Genomic DNA, 20,985 nt, shown 5'->3' on the forward strand with positions numbered 1-20,985 from the left:
TTGATCTCAGTAAAGGCAAGAAACCCCCAAGATCCTGCTCATTTCTAGGGACTCATGCTAAGGTGGATAGAGAAAAAGTTTGCAAGAGTCAATGCATCCTTGGCTGGATGCAGTGAGCCTTGCTATAGTTTCTTTAAAAGTGTTTCAGAAGGGAATAAAATATAAGACTCTGTTGGAGCATTGCCTCTCCCCCATCTATAGCCTCAGTATACAGAAAATAGAGAATTTCAGATCTCAAAATTAGACTCAAAGTGTCATACCAAGAAATGAGAAAGGTGGTTTTCAAATAGATTTTATCATGCAATATCTGTTGTCATGGTAAGAAGGAACCAGATGTAGAAATGTGATTCATCAATCAATAGCTAGATAGAGCTGTATATAAATGTGGAACATGGCATACAAAAGGCAAAATAATGGACTCTGTCTGGAGGAAAATATCCAAGAATAGAGGACAACCTAATGTGAGTACTTTGAGTTTATTAAAAAACAAACAAACAAAAAAAGGGAGGTGGGTGCCTGGGTGTGGCTCAGTTGATTAAATGTCTGACATGATTTTGACTCAGGTCATGATCTCATGGGTTGTGAGATGAAGCCCTGCATCAGGCTCTGCACTCAGCAGGGACTCTGCTTGGGATTCTCTCTCTCTCTCCCTCTGCTCCTCCCCTTGCTCTCTCTCTCTCTCAAATAAATAAGTATATCTTTTAAAAAAGAATTAAAAAAGTATAAAATCATGAATTCAGAAATAAGTATGAAATATAACAATAGGATGAGATTAAGAGGGCAGTTACTAAGCAAGCAAATTGTTAACCAGAACAGTATAATAAAGTGGAAAGAACAAAATACAAAATAGATATGGCTGGAAATATAAATTCTGGTGCATAGAAAAAACTTAGGTAACTTCAAAACCCACAGGGATTTAACAAATTATAGAAATAGTGATAGGATGAGCAAATAAAATTCAATATGAGGATTCTAGATGTCCCTAAAGTAGAAGTGCCAACAAAAGAAATAGAGTTTTCTTCAAAAATGTAGAGGAAACTTTCCCTGCAATGAAGGAAGAAGAGTGCAGATTGTAAAAAAAAACAAAACAAAACAAAAAAAAACAACAACAACAATAATCAATACATATCAATATAAACATACATTATTGAAATAATTAAACTTTGAGAAAGAAGAAAATAATTCTTTGGGCACCTAGAAAACAAGGGAAGTTATGGACAAGAGCAGGGAATAAGATAGCTTTTGTCTTCTATAGTAGCATCCAATGCCAGGAAACAGGAATAATGCCTGCAGAGTTGCAAGGTGAGAGATTTTAACCGGAAATATTACACTTTGCCAAAATATTATTCATTTATGAAAGTCACAAGCAAATGTTCAAATGGGATACTGCAGGAAATATAGACTTCCTGAATTCTTCTGGAAAAACCTATTTGATCTCAACTTTTTCTTCAGCTTTCCTGAGGCATAATTGATAAATAAAATCATATGATATTTAAAGTGTACATTGTGGTGATTTGATATATGTAGACGTTGTGAAAGAATTCCTGCAGTCCAGTTAGTTGGTGTAGCCATCACCCCACATATCGATTTCTTTAAGTGGGGAGACCATTTAAGTTCTGTCCTAGCAAATCTCAATTATACAATACAACGGTATCGACTACAGTAATTAATTTACATATTAGATCATCAGACCTTATTTACTGATGGCAATGGGTTTTTTTTTTTAAAGATTGTATTTATTTGTTTGAGAGAGAGGAGGAAGAGAGAGCGTGAGCAGGAGGGGAGCAGAGGGAGAGGGAGAAGCAGACCCCCCACCGGGCAGGAAGCCCGGGCTTGGTCCCAAAACGCTGGGGTCATGACCTGAGCCCAAGGCAGACACCTAACTGACTGAGCCACCCAGACACCCCATAGCAACTTTTAATGAAGTTGACAGTTATTTCTTTGAAGCTATATAATTCGTTTCTCAAAAAGAAAGCCCGCCTGCTTCAAAGCCAGACAGCATGCATTTGTGATTGTGGTATGAATGGAATTAGAATAGCTGGCTTCTGCTCCTACCATGAGTATTGATGAGTTGCGTTACCTTGGAAGGGCATTCAGCTTTTACGGAACCCAAGGGGGGTATGGGTTTGTTGATTTCTACAGATGCCTTTAAAGTCTAAATTTCTACAAAATCACTAGAAAGTTTGGTGTTTTGTCTTGTAGTAATGTATTTGCAAATGTAGCAGACTAAAAACTAAAAACTAGGGTGTACTAATGATTTTGAGTGGTTTTCTCTCTTGCCCCCTTCCCTTCCTCTTCCCCTTTCTCCCCCTCCTCCTCCTCCTTCTCCTCTTCCCTTTCTTCTTCTTCTTCTTCTTCTTCTTCTTCTTCTTCTTCTTCTTCTTCTTCTTCTTCTTCTTCCTTCTCCTTCTCCTTCTTCTTTTCTTCTTCTTCTTCTTTTCTTCTTCTTCCTTTTCCTTCTCCTTCTTCTTTTCTTCTTTTCTTCTTCTTCTTTTTTTCTTCTTCTTCTTCTTCTTCTTTTCTTCTTTTCTTCTTCTTCTTCTTCTTCTTCTTCTTCTTCTTCTTCTTCTCTTCCTTCTTCTTCTTCTTCTTCTTCTTCTTCTTCTTCTTCTTCTTCTTCTTCTTCTTCTTCTTCTTCTTTCTTCTTCTTCTTCTTGAAAGAGAGAGGCCATACATGCAAGCAGGGATGGGAGGAGGAGCAGAGGGAAAGGGAGAGAACCTTAAGCAGGCTCCATGCAGAGCCCAATGGGAGCTGGATCTCAGGATCCTGAGATCATGATCTGAGCCAAAAGCAAGAGTCAGACACTAAACCAACTGAGCCATCCAGGCGCCCCTTGAGTGGTTTTCAACATTATTTGTGAAACTAAGTTTTGAAAAACTACCCATATTTGGGACACCTGGATGGCTCAGTGGTTGAGCATCTCCCTTCAGCTCAGGTCCTGATCTTGGGATCCGGGATCGAGTCCCTCATCGGGCTCCCCGCAAGGAGCCTGCTTCTCTCTCTGCCTGTGTCTCTACCACTCTCTCTGGGTCTCTCATGAATAAATAAATAAAATCCTTAAAAAAAAAAAAAAGAAAAAGAAACTACCCAGATTTAAAGGAAGGGGTGGCGATTCACTACCAGACAAGAGGTATTATATCTCAATTTTCATTTGGATGACTCTTGCCTTCTACATTTCTAAAATACACAGATTCTAAGGAACCTAAAAAACAAAACAAGCTAAAATAACGACAATGTGGAGAACACAACAAAGCCATTTGGAACAACAGTTCTCAGGCAATTTTATCTGCAACTTTTCTTAAGCATTATATTTGGGTTATCATTCCTCTTTTCCCTACATTTTTCTTTTCCTCTTTTATTCACTTCCCTCAAAGATCACAGCCTAGATCACTCTTTCATAAAAAAAGAAAACTCACAGTTTGTGCTTCCATTACTGCAGACTCTTGACTTTCTAGAACTCCACAGAGATTGAGATATGAGGCTTACTCCGCTCCTCTGCTTGACTTCACAGCTGTCACCACAAGCCACACCCTGGAGCACAGCTTCATGGGTGCCGTAATACAGTACTGGATGAGAGGAAGTCCTGTAGCTCATTTCATAAGAATCTGCTCATTTTACAGATAAGAAAAGTGAGGATCAGACTTTACAAAAAATGGGTGCAAACTGGAGTCCAGGACTCTGATTTCCAAGTCCTGTCAACTTTGCCACCATGTGCCACGCAAACCGTTGGCATCCTGTTGGCACACAACCAAATCTTATATTTGCCGCTGGTATTCAAGGTTGTCGTTGCTATTGTTTTCCTTCTTAAATTGGTTTCTTCATCTGCTGATTCTCTAGCTGTGGAGTCTCACCCATTGGGTAGCCAACCACTTTAAATAAAAATATGGCCATGAACTGATTGGCTAACCCTACTCTTACCCCAGCTCCCAAGGTGAATGACCTTGTTGGGTTTTACTCCCACTCTTTACCAGGGAGACCCGTGTCACTTCAGCTATCTCAAAGCAAATCTAATGTTCCAGAATTCAGGCAATATAGAGTCTCAAGGAATGACTGATTCTCTGAGGCACATTTCTGTGTGCATGCCTTGTTCTTTTCAATGACCTCCCCATGAGTTTCTGGAATGTGAAGGCTGCTTTCTTCTGAAGAAACCACTGGCCTACATATTTCTATTTCTTTAAAAAATTGTTACAAGGGGCACTGGTGTAACCAGCAATATAAACTCTCAGACTGTTTCCTAGTTGTCTTGCTGCCCGTTCTTTATCCACCAGCCTGAAGGGAGTGGTGCAATTTTGTGAGCTAGCTAAATAAATTGAATAAATGAACAAAAAAGTATACTGAAGAGCAAGCAATAACTGTGAAACCAGTGCCTGCACAGTAGACTCCTTTCTGTCACATGATTTTCATCAAAAATACCCTTTTTCTCCTAACCACTCTGCATTTCTAACACTGTAGCCTTCCCTTAACTTCCTTTCCTTTCCTTCTCCTACTTTCTACCATTTTTCCCCCTCCTCACAGCCACACTTTCTTCTTTAAATGCTCAAACAAAAGAGCAATTGTAATCATTGAGTCATCCTGATGCGGGGGTTCCTATCAGTTAACAGCCCATAAATAATATGTAGATGTAAATGTTGACATTTTGCTCAAATTTCCTCCTGGCCATGTAAGATTTTTCTGTAGTATTAACAATGAATATGGAAAAGCAGTGAGTATGTTGGGTGTGTGTGTGTGTGTGTGTGTGTATACATGTGAGAGTGACACAGATTTCAGGTGAATATTATTTGGCAACATTACAAAAAACAAAAACAAACCAAAACCCAAAGGACATTAGCAAAATGAAAGCTGTGGGATATTTAAGTGGAGTTCAAAGAAAGTAGCAAAAGATAGAGGAAAGCAATTTTTAAAATCATATAATTACATAACAATGATTCTTTAGTTTGTACCAACCTTTATAGTTGTGTGTTGGTGTGAATGACAAGTGATGATTTCCTTAAATTTACTCCCACCCTGTTCTCAGTATCTGTTATGTGAAATCTTGTTTCCTGACATGTTTTAGGAAGAGAGGGTAGAGGAGGAGTCAGGCTGGCCTCAGTGACGTGTGCCATTTCCCAGTCCTGATCCATCAATTACACTGTCACGTGGCCTCAGCCTCTCTGAGGGAGGCTGGGGGGGTGGAGGGCGCATCACCAGCCCCTGCCACACCTGGGGTGGGTGAGAACTCATGGGTCTTGGAGTCCAGAAACACTGGGTTCCAACTATCTCATACTCAGTAGAGGAGACATTTTCTGTTTTCCATCAAAAAGCATGCTATACGTCCCCGTATTTCCAATCACATTTCCAATTATGCTACAACACTTAACTTTTATTTTTATTTTTGTAAAGATTTTATTTATTTATTCATGAGAGACACAGAGAGAGAGAGAGAGAGAAAGGCAGAGACACAGGCAGAGGGAGAAGAGGTTCCCTGCGGGACTCGATCCTAGGACCCCAGGGTCACACCCTGAGCCAAAGGCAGACGCTCAACCCCTAAACCACCCAGGCATGCCAACACCTAACTTTTAAATGGACGCTTTTTGTTGAAGAACATGTAAGCCCTTGGTTTATTGTTGTTGTTTTTTTTAATAAAAACAATCCCACAGCATTTATTGTCTTCTGGTAATAACATAAAGGTAATCAAAACAATACAAACAAGGGTTTTAGAACTCTATTCCCAACAAAGGACATCTAAAAAAAGAAACTACGTGGCCTTCTCAAGAATTTCTCACTTCACTGATCATTCTAGTTGGAGACACTTTGGAGCAGGGTAATATTATCTCCTTTTAGCATGATCCGACCCAGTTGTTTTCTTGACTTTGTTTTAGAATGAATCTCTTCGGCATCATCTAACACAAGGTTCATGTACTCATCAAAACCAATGATACAGCCCTCTATCCGCATGTTTACTTGCTCATAAAGCCACACCTGAATCCGAGATCTATTTTGCAAGTATCTGAAATGAGGTTGATGGGCTGAACCATCACCTTCTGCACTTTTTGGCCCTGGCCACGGTATACCATGGTGGAAGCTGACCTGCTTTATTGTTTTTATTTTAGTGGAGAGCAGTGGTGTTCCATCCAATAAATAACATTCCCAACAAAATAGAAGAAAGCATTAGACCAAAAGTGAGGCATTTATTTTACGATTTATTGTACTCCGGCTTAAATTTGATCGAAGAAAATACACATATAGAGAAGTGTACGTATCATTAGTGTGCTGTTCAGTGAATTGTCACAAACGGACTATACCTGGGTGACCCGCTCTCAGATCAAGAAAGAAAACATTACTAGCAACTCAGAACCCCCTTCTGGTCTATGACTTCCTAAGGGTCACCCCTACCCTGCCTTCCAGCGGGGCAAGTGAATGCGTATTTCACATAAATGGAATCATACAATATGTACTCTTTTGTGCTTTTTCACTCAGAATTACATTGAGTTTATGTTATTGTGTTACACTATTAGGGTATTCCTCTTATTGCTAATGTGTACTACTGTGTGAATGTGTAGCCAGACGATTAGATTTGGATTTATTTTTGACCGCCATTCCCTATTGGCTGGAGAGTTAGATGGCATTTTTAGATGTAATCAGTGTCCTGCTTCTCTCAGTCAGTTTTTTTCTTATTTTTTAAAAATTTTATTTAAATTTAAATTAATTTAAATTTTATTTAAATTTATATTTATTAATGAGAGACACATACACAGAGAGGCAAAGACACAGGCAGAGGGAGAAGCAGGCTCCCTGCAGAAGCCAGATGTGGGACTCGATCCCTGAACCCAGGATCATGCCCTGGGCTGAAGGCAGATGCTCAACCACTGAGCCACCCAAGTGTCCCTCTCTGGATCAGTGTCATGACGTCTTCTGATCACTTCTAACTGCTCCCTTTTTGAGACTTACAGTCATTAAATTTCCATGAGGGCTTTGCTGACTCTGAGGCAAATCCAGTCATAGTTCCCTTCTTGTTTTCCTTGCTCATTCTTTCCTGAATTCCTTTGCTACTGTATACACACACACACACACACACACACACACACACACAATCTGTCTAATCTTTTATATAACATACACACAGACACACTTTCTTCATGCTTATTTCATATTCCAGTTTTTCCCAATTTCTTTACACTGGGCTAAACTAGAGGTAATTTGGAGACATTTATATGGGACTTGTTGAAAAAATTTATTATATATTTTTTATTTATATAATTGTGGTAAAAATACAGTATGTTAATGAAGAAATTGAGCATTGTCTTTATATAAAGATGACAAATATTTATCACTGAAATGCTCAGCTATCTCAAAGCAAATCTAATGTTCCAGAATTCAGGCAATATAGAGTGTCAGATGACAAATATTTATATAGTTTTTAAAATGAGAAACTTAAGCTTGCTTTGGTGAAAGAATCTGATTCCTTGTGTCACATTTTTATAACTGAAGTGTCTATAGATTTCTTCCTCAAGTCTTACTAATGATGCAAACTCTTGATAATTACCATTGATGAGACACTTTTTTTGTGCACGTGTTAAAAGTATTAAAACCATTAAAATACTGCAACAGTTAAAATTATATTTGAAAAATTTAGCAATCTATTTCTCACTGGCAACTGTAACATTAAAATTTCCATTGCTAATGAGGATAGCTTTTTAATCCAATAGAATTTTTTTTATGTAGAGTATTTTGAGATAATGACAAAGCTCTATTTTGGGAGAGGCTCCTACCTACCCATCACAGAAGATACCATGTAGCCAGCACATCAACTGAAAACAGAAATATTCATTATATGGGAAGCTAGAAAAGTAGGGCTGTTGCCCAGAGCTATCCACTTCCCACTCTTCCTCCTCTCTCCTAACCGTCTACCAGGTTCATCTTAAGCTATTGGGCATCTCCAACCCCATTTCCTCCAGCAGCCTCATCAGCCTTATAGGTTGAATGGTGGTTCCCCAAAGGGTATGTCCAAGCCTTAATTCCTAGGCCTGTAAGTGTTCCTTTATTTGGAGAAAGGGTCTTTGCAGATGTAACTAAGTTAAAGGTCTTGAGATGAAACCATCATCCTGGATTATTTGGATGGTCACATCCACTAAATTCAATGACAAATGCTTTTATAAGAAGCTCACACGAGAGGTTTTACAGACAGAAGATGAGGAAGTGATATGACCACAGAGCCAGAAATTGGAGTGATGCAGCCACAAAGCCACAAGTCAAAGAATGCTACCTCTGGTCTTGCCACCTGCCGGAGGGCTGAGACAGACAGGATAGTGTGACAGGGCCGGTGAGCCCTCTTGACACATTGTCCTTGGGGTGGCCACGTAGGGCTATTAGCATTCACCTCGCCGTCTACTGGTGATGCAGTTTCTTCTCACGAGGATCACTGACAATTTGTGTTGGAAAGAAAAATGATTTTCTAAAGAAAATATCCATAGTTTCGGCAGGGAAAAAATGTAGGTTTATGGTGGGTCAGTGCTAGGAAAATCACCTATGAGAAGATATTCCCAACTTTTATTTTTATTTTTATTAAAGTATTTCTTGAGCATAATACCAAGAGACCCTGAAGAAGTGGTAGATGGTGGTGGAAACCCTTTTGTATTTGGGTTTAGAATTATCCTAAATTCATGTGTTCATCTATTTGAACTTCGTTTTTATTACTTCTCTAATGCATTACTTTTTGGGAGGTTAACAGAAGCTTTGAGAAATTTTCTTTTGCCCACTCACATCAGTTTGGTCTTTGCAGTTCCTCTGCACTGACCCTCGGTCTCTGCCTCACCCCCCGCAAATGCTTCTCAGGTATTACCCCTCCCTCCTCTCCTGACCACCTTTGTGCCAACTTTTCTGCACTTGGTACTAGGATAAAGACATTTTCAAAAAAAAAAAAAAAAATTTTCCCAAGGTGGCCTACTGTTCCAATGTATTGGAGCATTTTATAAAGAAAAACCAAAGTAGACCACTTGATAATTTAAAATTTGTGATTGGTTAGCTTTGGGGGTCCTGCAGCGCGGTGGTGTCTTGTAGAGGCCACCGATCTGGGGGCAGAGCGGAAAAGAGGAAAGCAGACTCCCTTCTTCGAGGCTAGAATGTGAGAATGTAAAACAAACACAAGCAGAGCATGTGGGGTGGCTGCCTGGGGTGACATAAGTGACTCGATCACAGCAGCAGCGCAGAAGGCACTCATTTCTAAAACACCCATCGAATGGGGGGTGGCTCAGTGGTTGAGCGGTTGAGCATCTGCCTTCAGCCCAGGGTGTGATCCTGGGGTCTCAGGATCGAGTCCCACGTCGGGCTCCCTGCATGGAGCCTGCTTCTCCCTCTGCCTGTGTCTCTGCCTCTCTCTCTCTCTGTGTCTCTCATGAATAGATAAATAAAATCTTTAAAATAAAAATAAAATAAAATAAAATAAAATAAAATAAAATAAAATAAAATAAAAATATCCACTGTATGAAATTGCTTTTGAGTCCTCTCCTCCCACAGAATGTTATCTGAATTGTACTTGAGAAGCACTAGGACTGCCCCTTTGCATGTAAGCAAGCATTCTGGTAGCTTCTCCATATACCAAGGATGAGCCCCTGGAGGGAGCTGGAACCTCTATTCTTTCTGGCTGGTGCCATTCACTGGGCTGCCTGATAGGATGCATACAGTGACCACAGCTCTAAGAACTGTCACTGTTCCATTTTACAGATGGCAAAACAAGGCACAGAGGGATTTAACAACTTGTCCACGGTCACGGTTAATAAGGGGCAGTCAGAATCAAACCCGGGCAGTCTGGCTTAAAAACTACAAATATTTGTCACAATTCAAGGACGTGTGTTTCCAGAATTAAGGGTGTTATAGATATCCAATACAATGAATGAAATAAAGCATAATTTATGAAATTTTAGAAAATATTTATAAAGAAAATATTTTAAGTGCTTCCTGAGACAGTCTGATAAGATGTGATGAGCATTTCAGTCCAGGAAAGAGAGTGGAAGGGTTCCTCTACTGTTATTCAAATAATTGTTCCCAGAAATCAGAAATGTTAAGACGTGGTGCGTAAGGTAGTTACCCGTTAGCCCGAGTTGGTGGCGTGACGGGGAGGGTCTGGCCTTCTCCAACAGGCCGAGGTCATGCGAGACTTCTTGCCTTTGGTATTGGAAATGTTGAAAAGGCCTTATGTCCACAAGATTGAGATAATATTTATTTCAGCAAGATATTTTGAGCCGGTTCAATTTTGTACCCTGAGGCCTGGAAACCCTGACTTCCTTTGACCTAGCTAGCGTAATGTATTTTAGCATTAGTGTTCCCCATTTTCTAATAGAATTAGAGTTTCAGGTTAAAGAGAAGTATTTATTAAAGCAAACGTTGTTTTCACTGTGATGTTGTTTAGTGTAATCAGACTGGTATCCAAGTTGCCTCTGGAACACGAGCTCTGTAGATTGCGAGGTTTAGGAAGGATAAAACATGTGGCTGATGGCTATTCTTGAGGAATCTTAAATCTCAGGTAATGTGTTAAAATTTTTTTTAAAGATTTTATTTATTTATTCATGAGAGACACACAGAGAGAGAGAGGCAGAGACACAGGCAGAGGGAGAAGCAGGCTCCATGCAGGGAGCCCAATGCGGGACTTGATCCTGGGACCCACCCTGGGCTGAAGGCAGCACTAAACCGCTGGGCCACTGGGGCTGCCCTAAATTTTCAATCAATTTTGAGAATATATACCGAATGCTCTTCATTGCCGTGAACGTCTAGGAAGCCAGGTTGTGGCTATTGATCCATAACATAAAATTGAGAATTAATTATTGAAAAATCTATTTGAGACAGAGGGAGACACACAGAGAGAGTGTGTGTGGCGTGTGGGGAGGGAGAGAGGGAGGGAGAGAGTCCTCAGGCTGACTTCGGTCCCCAAGGAGCTCCAAGCCAGAGGCAGGGCTTGATCCCAGGAGCCGGAGATCATGACCTGAGCTGAAATCAAGCGTCATATGCCTAATGTACTGAGCCACCCAGGCACCCCGAGAAGCAGTTATTTAATATAATATACCTGACTTTTTCTTCTAAACTTAATTGTAAGTGATTTATGGGTAGAGTCTAGCTCATCAAAAAAGGTGGTAAAACTCCATCTATTATATTTACAGATTAAAGATTAAGTCCAAGCTAAAACTGAGTTTCCCCTGGGTCAACCAAAGTTGTTTGAAGAGAGGAGCTGCCATTTAATTACAAATACCAGCAGGTGGAGGCAGTCTTATGTAAAGATGTTTTCAAAATCTCAGATTCCAGTGTCCCCTCTTTTCAGAATTTCAGGCACACCTTACCAGGCATATCTCCCTGCATATGATACTGGCATTTTAAAGAAACATACCCCCAAACAAACAAACAAAAAAAACATATTGATCAACCCGGAAACTCTCCAAACCCTGTCATTTTGCATTTTTATGGAGGCCTCACTAACTTAGATGTGATTGACTAAATCTCAAATTCTAGCCCCTCTCCCCTTCCAGGGGGCTGAAGGTTCCCATCTTCTAATCATATGGCTGGTTCCTCTGGCAAACTCAGGTGTGACTGAAAGGAGTCTCTCATGAAGGAATAACTGAAGACACCTTTAGCTCTCTCCCACTGGGGGAAATCCAAAGGGTTTCAGGAGCTCTGTGTCGTGAACGGGATGAAGACCAAGTATGCATTTCTTCTTGTCAATCACACTATGACCACCTTGCACCCCCTTTCCTCCTGGGTCACCTACACTCCTATTAATGACCCCGTCCAGTGTTGCCTTCCTCCCTGAAATCTGCTCCGCTCTCATCTCCACTCCCTTCACGCATCCCCTCTGCTGACAATGACTCGCCTCTCTCCCCCTCTGGTGAGCTTCTTGAGCTCACTGGCTCCTTGCACACCTTGCACATCTCGTAGTCTTTTGGTAAACTCTGACTGATTGATTGTCGAATAACTGAGTGAACACAAGTTTGATGTTTTCTATATATATTCACCAGACTATTACCTGGCGAATTTGCTGATATCAGCTCTACTTGGGTGACCATATCGGACTATTGATAGTGAGAGGACTTGTATCAAGCCACAGCTGTAAGTCTCTAACATAGTTTACTTATTATTAATTTTCCTTTTCTCGCATCACTAACCTTTATTTGGAGATGTATATTACAAGGTATGTGAGCAAAATAGCTGAGCTGTTTCTTTTAATATTAACCCAAATCACCAAGTATCAGACTTATTACCATTTGTAAGATTTATGAAGTAAAAAGGTATAATCATTTCATTGCCTTGTAACCAGAGAAAACTTTGGTGCATGTGTACATTCTATATTTCTGAAACATGATTTATTCTCTATAGTTTGGGAGACTATGTGAGTTTGATACAGTTAGCTTTTATTTATTTTATTTTATTTTATTTTATTTTATTTTATTTTATTTTATTTTGTAAATTTATTTTTTATTGGTGTTCAATTTGCCAACATATAGAATAACACCCAGTGCTCATCCCATCAAGTGCCCCCTCAGTGTCCGTCACCCAGTCACCCCCATCCCCCGCCCACCTCCCCTCCCTCCCCCCCCTTTTTTTTTTTATAATTTTAACATTGTTTTAATCAAGTAATGTAGCTGTTTGAAACAGGAAATTTTAAGACTATCAAATAGATCAAAGTGAAGGATTAATTTATTAGAATAGCCTCTATGGATAAAACTTCTATTCCGTGGATTTGAATTCCATTGGAAGCTTGGCACCAGACTGAATACTAGTCTAAGCCAAAATTTTCTCTTTAGTGTTTAGAAGCCCCAAACAGATTTTCCTTCAGGTTAAAAGAAAAAAAAAAAAAAAACTCCCAAACTTACAGAACCTCATTAGCTTAACATTATGTTGAATGCAACTTGGCTTGGGTCATCCCTATCTCCCATAGAATTTTAGATGAAAGCAAATTGGCCTATGGCAAAGAATCTGCAACCTAAGTGAGATGTAAATTTATAAAAATTTCATCTCTTTGGTGTGACAAAACACATTCCCTCCAAAACACCATCCCTAGTTTGTTTCCCAGAGTTAGGAGTTTCTCATGTTCTGTCTCCCTCTCTGATATTTCCCACTCATTTTTTTCTCCTTTCCCCTTTATTCCCTATTATTTATATTCCCCAAACGAATGAGACCATATAATGTGTGTCCTTCTCCGACTGACTTACTTCACTCAGCATAATACCCTACAGTTCCACGTTGAAGCAAATGGTGGGTATTTGTCGTTTCTAATGGCTGAGGAATATTCCATTGCATACATAGACCACATCTTCTTTATCCATTCATCTTTCGTTGGACACCAAGGCTCCTTCCACAGTCTGGCTATTGTGGACATTGCTGCTAGAAACATCGGGGTGCAGGTGTCCCGGCGTTTCATCGCATTACAGTTAGCTTTTAGTGCAAAGTCTAAGCTATAATTTATGGCTATAGCCATAAATTTTCCAGTTTTTCCATTCATCCAAAAACACCTTCACCAGTCTTTTCTTTTTTCATCTAAGATGTTTGGGTATTTTATGAGATTAAGAAGAAAGAAGATTTGGTTAGCATGTCTAGTTTCCTTGAAATGAAATGAAACTTAGAATTTGATAGCTGGTCTTAATTCATTTTGCCAGATAAGTGTATTTTGCTGATAAGTAAACCTATTCTCTTCAACTTAGCATAACCAAGTGAAGAAATATGGTGGGGAATAGTGTTCTCATGTCTGTCCTGACTTTTAAAAACAGACCTCTCTTGTAATATCCTTTAGCCTTCTTGCCTTGAAAGATGTGACCCATCAGACTTTAAATTTGTTCAACAGAACCGATGGAAGTCTTTGTCTATGGCAACCGTGTACCTCAACCACACGTCTTTCCACTTCAGTTCACCAAAGGACAGACGACTTTTATTACCTGAACAGGAACACTGAGTCACACAAAAGGGTCAAAAACCAGATTCTTTCCTAAATCAGAGACCTCAGAGCCTGAACGTGTGCAACTTGGGCCCTGTCCTTTTGGAGGCAAACTTTTCCATAGCAGAAGAGACATCGTGATTTTTCCGTATTGCACTCCAAATTTCTTGAGAATGTGCTTGAAGAAGGATGTTGAACTAAACTCTAGATTTCTGTCTTCTATTTCGAATACATTCCATGCAGATTATGGCACAAGTGTAGGGTATACCGCTCAGCCTCCCACACGCTATGATTCATGCGGAAACCCCTTTTACTGGCTGCCAGCAAATCAAGAGCTTGGGCTAGCAGAGTTTGAGAGGGCACGGATTCAGTGGGAGCTCGGGCTGGGCAGGAACACAGTGTGCATTCCGGGTTGGCACAAGCGCACGGTTTACGATTGCAAAGCAAGGCAGGGCTGCTGATGCTGAAAAACAGTCAAGGAGGCTAATAAATACTTGGTAAATGAGACCCCAAAAGCGCACAGTTTCTCTCTCTTTTTCTCTCTGCCTTTCTTTTCTTTTCTCTCTCTCTCTCTCTCTCCTTTCCCTAATATGTTTTCAAAGCTGAGACGTTAACTGTAAATGTTCCAAAGTCCCTTACTCATTGTGCAACCAGCAAGCCGCTGTGTTGCACGCAGCTATGTCTGCAGCTACATACTGATCCCCCCCTTAAACTTGTAATGCTGAAGTATGTGCCGGTTTGAGTCGGCATTACCATACAAGGCAGCTCTGGATTCCTCGTGGTAACCTTTTATTACTCTTTTTAAGTTTCCCAAGCACTGCCAAACGGCTTGAACTTTGTAGAATGATTATAAACTTTATAAACATAAACCTCTGATTCCACTTTGAAATCTGTTAGAGAATGCCAAAATCATATTCACAATGCCCATTTCAAAAATCAAAGACCCGGAGTACTAATTTTGATTACTTCAGGCCTAGAAAACATTCGTCGGTCCTGTTGGACGGTAGATAAACAGGCCTTGCAACAGCTGTGCTGGTTTTCAGGAGGATCATACAACCCAGAAACAAAGGCTGGGCTGCACAGCTAGCCTGGGTGTCTGGGTTGTTTGTTCAAGCCTCTGATATTTAGAAAGCTGCCCCTTTAAAATCTCCAAAACATTTGCTAGAAAACTTCATAATGTAAGTATGTTTCCCTTGGCACCTCAGCAGGGCAATCCTTGTTTTCAGCTCAGAATATGAGGGATTTGGTTCAGAAACAGAAAGAGTTTTGTCTTTAACAGGCTGACACGGGGCTGCTGCTGGTTGCGTGACCCAGAATCAATGCAACGTGGAGCAACTCTATAAGGAGAGAACTTTCTCTAAAAGATGGGCTAAGTTAAAGCAAATGTGCAACAGAAGAAATCCCTGTGGAAGGGCCAACAAGCAAAACAAAAAAAAATTTTTTTTTTTTTGATGGCCTGGTATAGTTTAATATGAAAGGGAAGAGACATGTGGTCAGGATGGCAATACGGTGAAGTGAGTAAGAATTCAGACTTTGGGGCTGGATTGACAAAGTTCAAATTCCAGTTCTTCTGCTTCCTAGTTTTATGGCCTTGGTCAAATTGCACAGTCTCGTTGTCTTCAGTTTCCTTATCTGTAAAATGCTATAAAACCTACCTCCAAGGGAGTGAGTGCATCTGTATAGAGCATTTAGAACGATGGCTAGCTCTGCCGTTCAAAAGAATGGTAAGGGCAGTTTTAAAAAGAGACTGACTAATAATGAACTTGGTTTAAAACAGTGTTTCAGCCAAAATTTGCTCTCACGTTATATACAATGCTTGCCCCACGGGCGCCTGGGTGGCTCAGGCGGTTTCTTGAGTGCCTGGTGGCTCCGTGGGTTAAGATGCTGCCTTGAGCACGGGCCACGATCCTGGGGTCCTGGGATGGAGCCCCACGCCGGCTCCCGCTCGCTGGGCTGCTGGCCTCTCCCTCTCTCTTGGCCCTTGACCTGACTCGTGTTCTCTCACTCGTGCTCTCTCTCTCTCTCAAATAAATAAATAAAACCTCCCAAGGGAAAAAAAAAATGCTTGCCCCAACACAGACACACACCTAGGAAGGGTTATTCGACAGCTAGGAACCCCTCCTTTGGTAAAATGCAGATGAAGTACTCCCGACAAAGGCTCTAGGACCCTCCTCCTCCAAAGGCCTTTTTGCTAGAGAGAAGTAAAGAAATTCCTATGTTTCTTTTATAAGAAGCAAGAATTATCCTTCAGTAAGGACACTGACCTCCCCCCCCACTCTGGAAGGCAACCCCTTACAGCAGGGCCTTAGCGGATGTGCTGGCTCTTAGGCCACACAGGGCAGAGGGGAATCCTTAATAAATAGTCAATGGTGATGGCGATTTTGCAGCAGTGCCTTACGGTTACTTCATAGATTTTGCAAAACTGCACAGGATATTTTCTGATACTGGAAAATACGGGGTATGGTGGCTTTTGGTTAGATACGGTGAGGGGTGGAAAATCAGTTCAGAATGAAAGTACTTTAAGTTTCTGTGGTCCTACATGGTCCTCCAGCTTCCCTTCCTAGCCTCTATTTTAAGTCCATTAGCAAAATGTTGTTTGGAACAGGGAAAAAAAGAGAAGATGTGTGTGGGGGGAAAAAATAATGTACTATGTGCCTTAGTTAAGCAGGGCTGCCCAAACCCTCATATACCCCCTTACAATTCACTTTTTTTTCTTTTTAAGATTTTATTTATTTATTTGAGAGAGAGAGAGAGAGAGAGAGAGACAAATCACAAGTGAGGAGAACGGGCAGAGGGAAAGGGGTAGGAAGAAGCAGACTGAGCAGGGAGCCCAACGCAGGGCTTGATCTCAGGGCCCTGGGATCATGGCCTGAGCCGAAGGTAGATGCTTAACTGACTGAGCCACCCAGGCGCCCCACAATTCACTCATATATGCTTAATTTCATCGAAGGTATGATCCTTACATGGTATAAATTGCAATTCAAAGGAAGTAATTCATTTTTAAATGTGAGAAAAACGATTATAAGAAATTGGGTAAATAACTGATTATGAATAGTATCACATACCAGTGTTCTCTGATAAATTCGGAGTATTGACAAGCCTCCAGGCTAATCTCCATATTTTATCTCTACTATTCCATGGATCACAGTGGATTAAACACTTATTTCCTTTATAAGATACGAGATTGTGACCTTCTGGAGGGGCAAAGCCTATATTGGACATAGTTTTACATCCATAGTGCTTGGGAACTTGGGGGTGATTAATCAGTCCCCTCTCAATCTACCTTAAATAAATGATTTTTATTTCACAGAACTTGGAGAATAAACAAGGCCCTGTGTTCTAAATTCTTTCCCACTGAATCCTTAGCAGCCCTAAAGTGTTTCTCATCTTGGCAACTGGAGTGCTAAGGATTCCGTTTGTCTAGCATAGGCATTCAAGAACTACGGACTCCCAGTAGGAATCCAGGCCTTCCTTTTGCTCCCGCACTGTGATCCTAACCTCCAGAATGTACTGTCTTGAAAAACAGTATACACCAGGTTTTCCGAGTCAGGATTATTATGAATGTTCCTTAGTTTATAAACTCCACAGATGGAGTTTATGGACTTATGTTTATTAAGACTGCACATTTGTATAAATCTTTAAGCAAAGGGAGAGGAAAGGCAGATAAAAGGATGAGCTAGTATCTTAAGTAGGATATTTGTATAAATAACATTTTGTAGCATAGGGAGTAAATTCACGTGTTTTGCAGGAATTCTCCTTTTCTGTATCAACTAATTCTGTACAACAGGTCTTTCAGGTACCAGGGCTGCATGACAAATTACCCTCAAATTCTGTGGCATAAAACACCCATTAGTTATGTTCATGGCATTTGTGGTTGGGAATATGGATAGGACGCAGTGGGTTCAGCTTGTCTCTGCTGACACTGGGGGCTTCAGCTGGAAGACTCGAGACTGGGGAATGGAATCATTTGGAGATACATTCACTCGTGTCTGGAAGTTGATGGTGGCATTGGGCAGGGAGACTGAGTTCCTCTCCATATGGACCTCTCCACGTGGAATCTCCAAGTGGGCTACTTGGGGCCTCCTCAAAGAATGATGACTGGGCCCCATCCCTTGCTATAGGCTAGAGAGGTCACACTTGTGACCCAGTCTAGGAAGGCGTGCTTGCCACATTCTGTTCATCCTAGTAGTCACAAAGTCCCCCTCAGGTGCAAGGGGAGGGAAGATAGATTCCAGATGGTGAGTGGCAAGGTCCTGGAAGAACATGTGAGACCACAAATATTACTAGGGCTATTTTTGAAAATGGGGTCTGCCACATAGGGATTGATGTTCCCATTTTATAGATGAGAAATTGAGACACAAACAGGTTAAGTGGTTGCTCAGAACTTTCGATGTCTATCGTACCAAACAGAAGTACCAAAACTACTAGCATAATTTCTAATTCTTCAGTAAAGAGAAAATATACTAAACTTGTCTTAATTTTACCCCGGAAAAATAGAAAGTGACATGAAAATCATTTCGAAAGTATCACTGGCATATGGTCACATTTTGTAAGGAGATTGAGGACCCTTTTCTGTCAGCTAATATGAGGTGCCAACATAACTCGTGTTTATTGGTATCTTTATCTACATATCTGGCCACTTTTTCCTGAGATTCAGCTTTCAGGTTCCAAACTATACCCTACACCTGCCTCACACAACACATTCCAAAAACATTCATTTTTTTTTTCTCTCCACCTACCTCCTCCATAAAAGTTTCTATTTCTGTCACTACCATTCTTCCAATTGGCAGGAATATGGTTTGGGGGTTGTCCTTGACTCCTCCTGTCCTTCAATCACACTGTGACCAGGTATTTTGGACTCGAGTTTTGCAGTGCTTCTATTTATCTACCCACTACTTTAGGAAGACAATGAAAATAACCTGTTAATTAGAGACGATATTTCAATATCTGAGTGACCTTAGGATCATTTCTATCGTCTCCTTTCAGGAACAGGTTGTCATTCATCTAATTTTCTGTTTACCTGTTTGTCTTCCCCATGATCCTATGAAGAATTGAGGGCGGAAGTTTTATCTTATTCACCTCCAGTTTCCCAGTATCTCAGTATAACACTTGACCTAGTCAAGGTATGTTTGTAGAATTAGTAAATGATCTCCTTTATTTATCTCTACTAGTTAAGAAAGGTTAACCTCATGGAAAACAACCCTAATCTCAGTGGCTTAAAACAATAAATGCTTACTTCTTACTTACATCATGTTCCAGTGTGCAGCAGTATGGAGAAGACTGCCTCCTTTATCTCTTGGCTTCACCATCTCTTTGGGAATCTTGAGTTTTAAGGGCCAAACCTAGAGAGCTCCTGCAGTGTATGCTGGGAAATACAGCCTCACTGGAGATAAGTTCGGTTCAATAAATATTGATTGATTCAATAAATAAATACTCAGTGAGTGCATAAATGAATGAATGAAGCAATGGAGAGAAGTGGACATGGGAGTGCAAGAGAAGAGAAATTCAGTAAGATCAAGGCTTAGGAGCCTTGTGGAGAGAGCAACTGGAGGTGTAAGGAGAGCAGAGGGAATTTTAGTAAGTATTGCTAAGGGCAACGTAAAATGATGATCCTTTATCGTCATTTTAAAAAAAATTCAAGTAAATTTTTTTTAACTTACTAAGCCATATTTCTTCTACTGATCCATTTTTTAAAAAACTTGACCAAATGAATTACCTATTAACTAGTAAGACTCTTACCATGGCTTATTCACATGCCACCTAATTCATTTTGTTATTCACCATTTCAGAGACACATATCATGTGTTAAGTGCTCTACTGGGTTCCAGGGAAAATATAATGAATAATATATTCCTGCACTCAATTAGGGTAATGATAAAAGTAAAATGATAAAAAAAAAAAAAAGAAACAACCTTTGTGGGAGCGCAGAGAGTGGGTCACAAACTTAGTAGGGTGTGAGAGTGTCACGGGTCAGCATCTCACAGGTAGCTCGCTACCTTTGCAGTCATGGATGTATGAAGGAAGTTGCTAACTTCAAGAAACTATAAGCATTTAGGTATGGCTAGATGACAATGTGTATGTACGGACTGTTCGAGAAAGAGGCTGGATCCCTATTAGATTTTTAAGTAGGAGAATAGAAATTCCATCTTCGTATTGCACTCCGGGAGGAGAATAGGGAATGGATCAGCACAGTGTTTCTCAAAGTGTGGACCCAGATATTCAGCATCAGCATCACCTGGGAACTTTTTAGATGCAGATACTTAGGCCCCACCTAAGACCAACGGAATCAGAAACTCTGGGGAGTGGGGCCCAGGAATCTGTAGTGAACAAGCCCTCCAGGGAGGTGGCTGCACACTAAAGTTTGAGAACCACTGAGTGAGCATGAGGGTGAGAGGGTGAGACTTATAGGCAGGAAGGCCCGATAGGAACTTACGATATCCCTGGTGAGAAACGGTGAGGTCATCAACTACAGTGTTGGGGTATAGTATTGGAAAGGCAGGCATAGACGGGTTCAAATAAAGGTTTCGGATGGTTAGGTAAGTCAGCGTGGGAGGGAAACCAAGGAATAAGACATAAGGAGAGAGAGCCTTTGATAGAGGAAGTAACAACGACCTGTGACTGGAAATGGATCGTTAGATAGAATGAGATGGGGGTGGGGGGGAGCAAGTCAAGCCAAATCTAGTAACCAGTCATCGCAGGACCTTTGTAGCATCTCTTTCTGGGATTCCACATCATCTCTGGCTGTTCTCCGGCAACCTGCCTAAGAGATACCCCAAATGATGCCTGTCTCATCTCACAAGCCAACAGAAACCCCGAGCTTCAGAACTAAACAGCTGCCCAGCAACCCTATAGCCTACAGCTCGAGAATCTGAACTCTAATTATCCACCATAGCGGCCCATAGATTCGGAACTGTAAATAATTATTCACCTTAGTGTTATTTGCCAACTCGACAGCCATTACCTCTCTTCCTATATGAGCAAATTAATTTTGTTCTGGGGGATCGTGCGCCCAGCCTTTAGGGTGTGCATTATGCTGGACTAAGTCAATCAAACCTATAGCTTCCCTTTTTCTCTGAGCGGGTGACCTAGTTCT

At 40.8% G+C, this 20,985-nt stretch overlaps 1 long non-coding RNA gene and 1 pseudogene across 2 annotated transcripts in view; one reads left to right on the forward strand and one right to left on the reverse strand.

Annotated features, from left to right (window-relative positions):
- The window catches only part of LOC144288530 (uncharacterized), a 344,649-nt gene that overhangs the window by 294,838 nt on the left and 28,826 nt on the right, over positions 1–20,985 (forward strand). The window lies entirely within an intron of this gene.
- LOC144288526 (small nuclear ribonucleoprotein E pseudogene) lies at positions 5,752–6,069 on the reverse strand (annotated as a pseudogene).

The sequence above is a fragment of the Canis aureus genome, chromosome 18, assembly GCF_053574225.1.
Source record: "Canis aureus isolate CA01 chromosome 18, VMU_Caureus_v.1.0, whole genome shotgun sequence".
NCBI classification, from domain to species: Eukaryota; Metazoa; Chordata; class Mammalia; order Carnivora; family Canidae; genus Canis; species Canis aureus.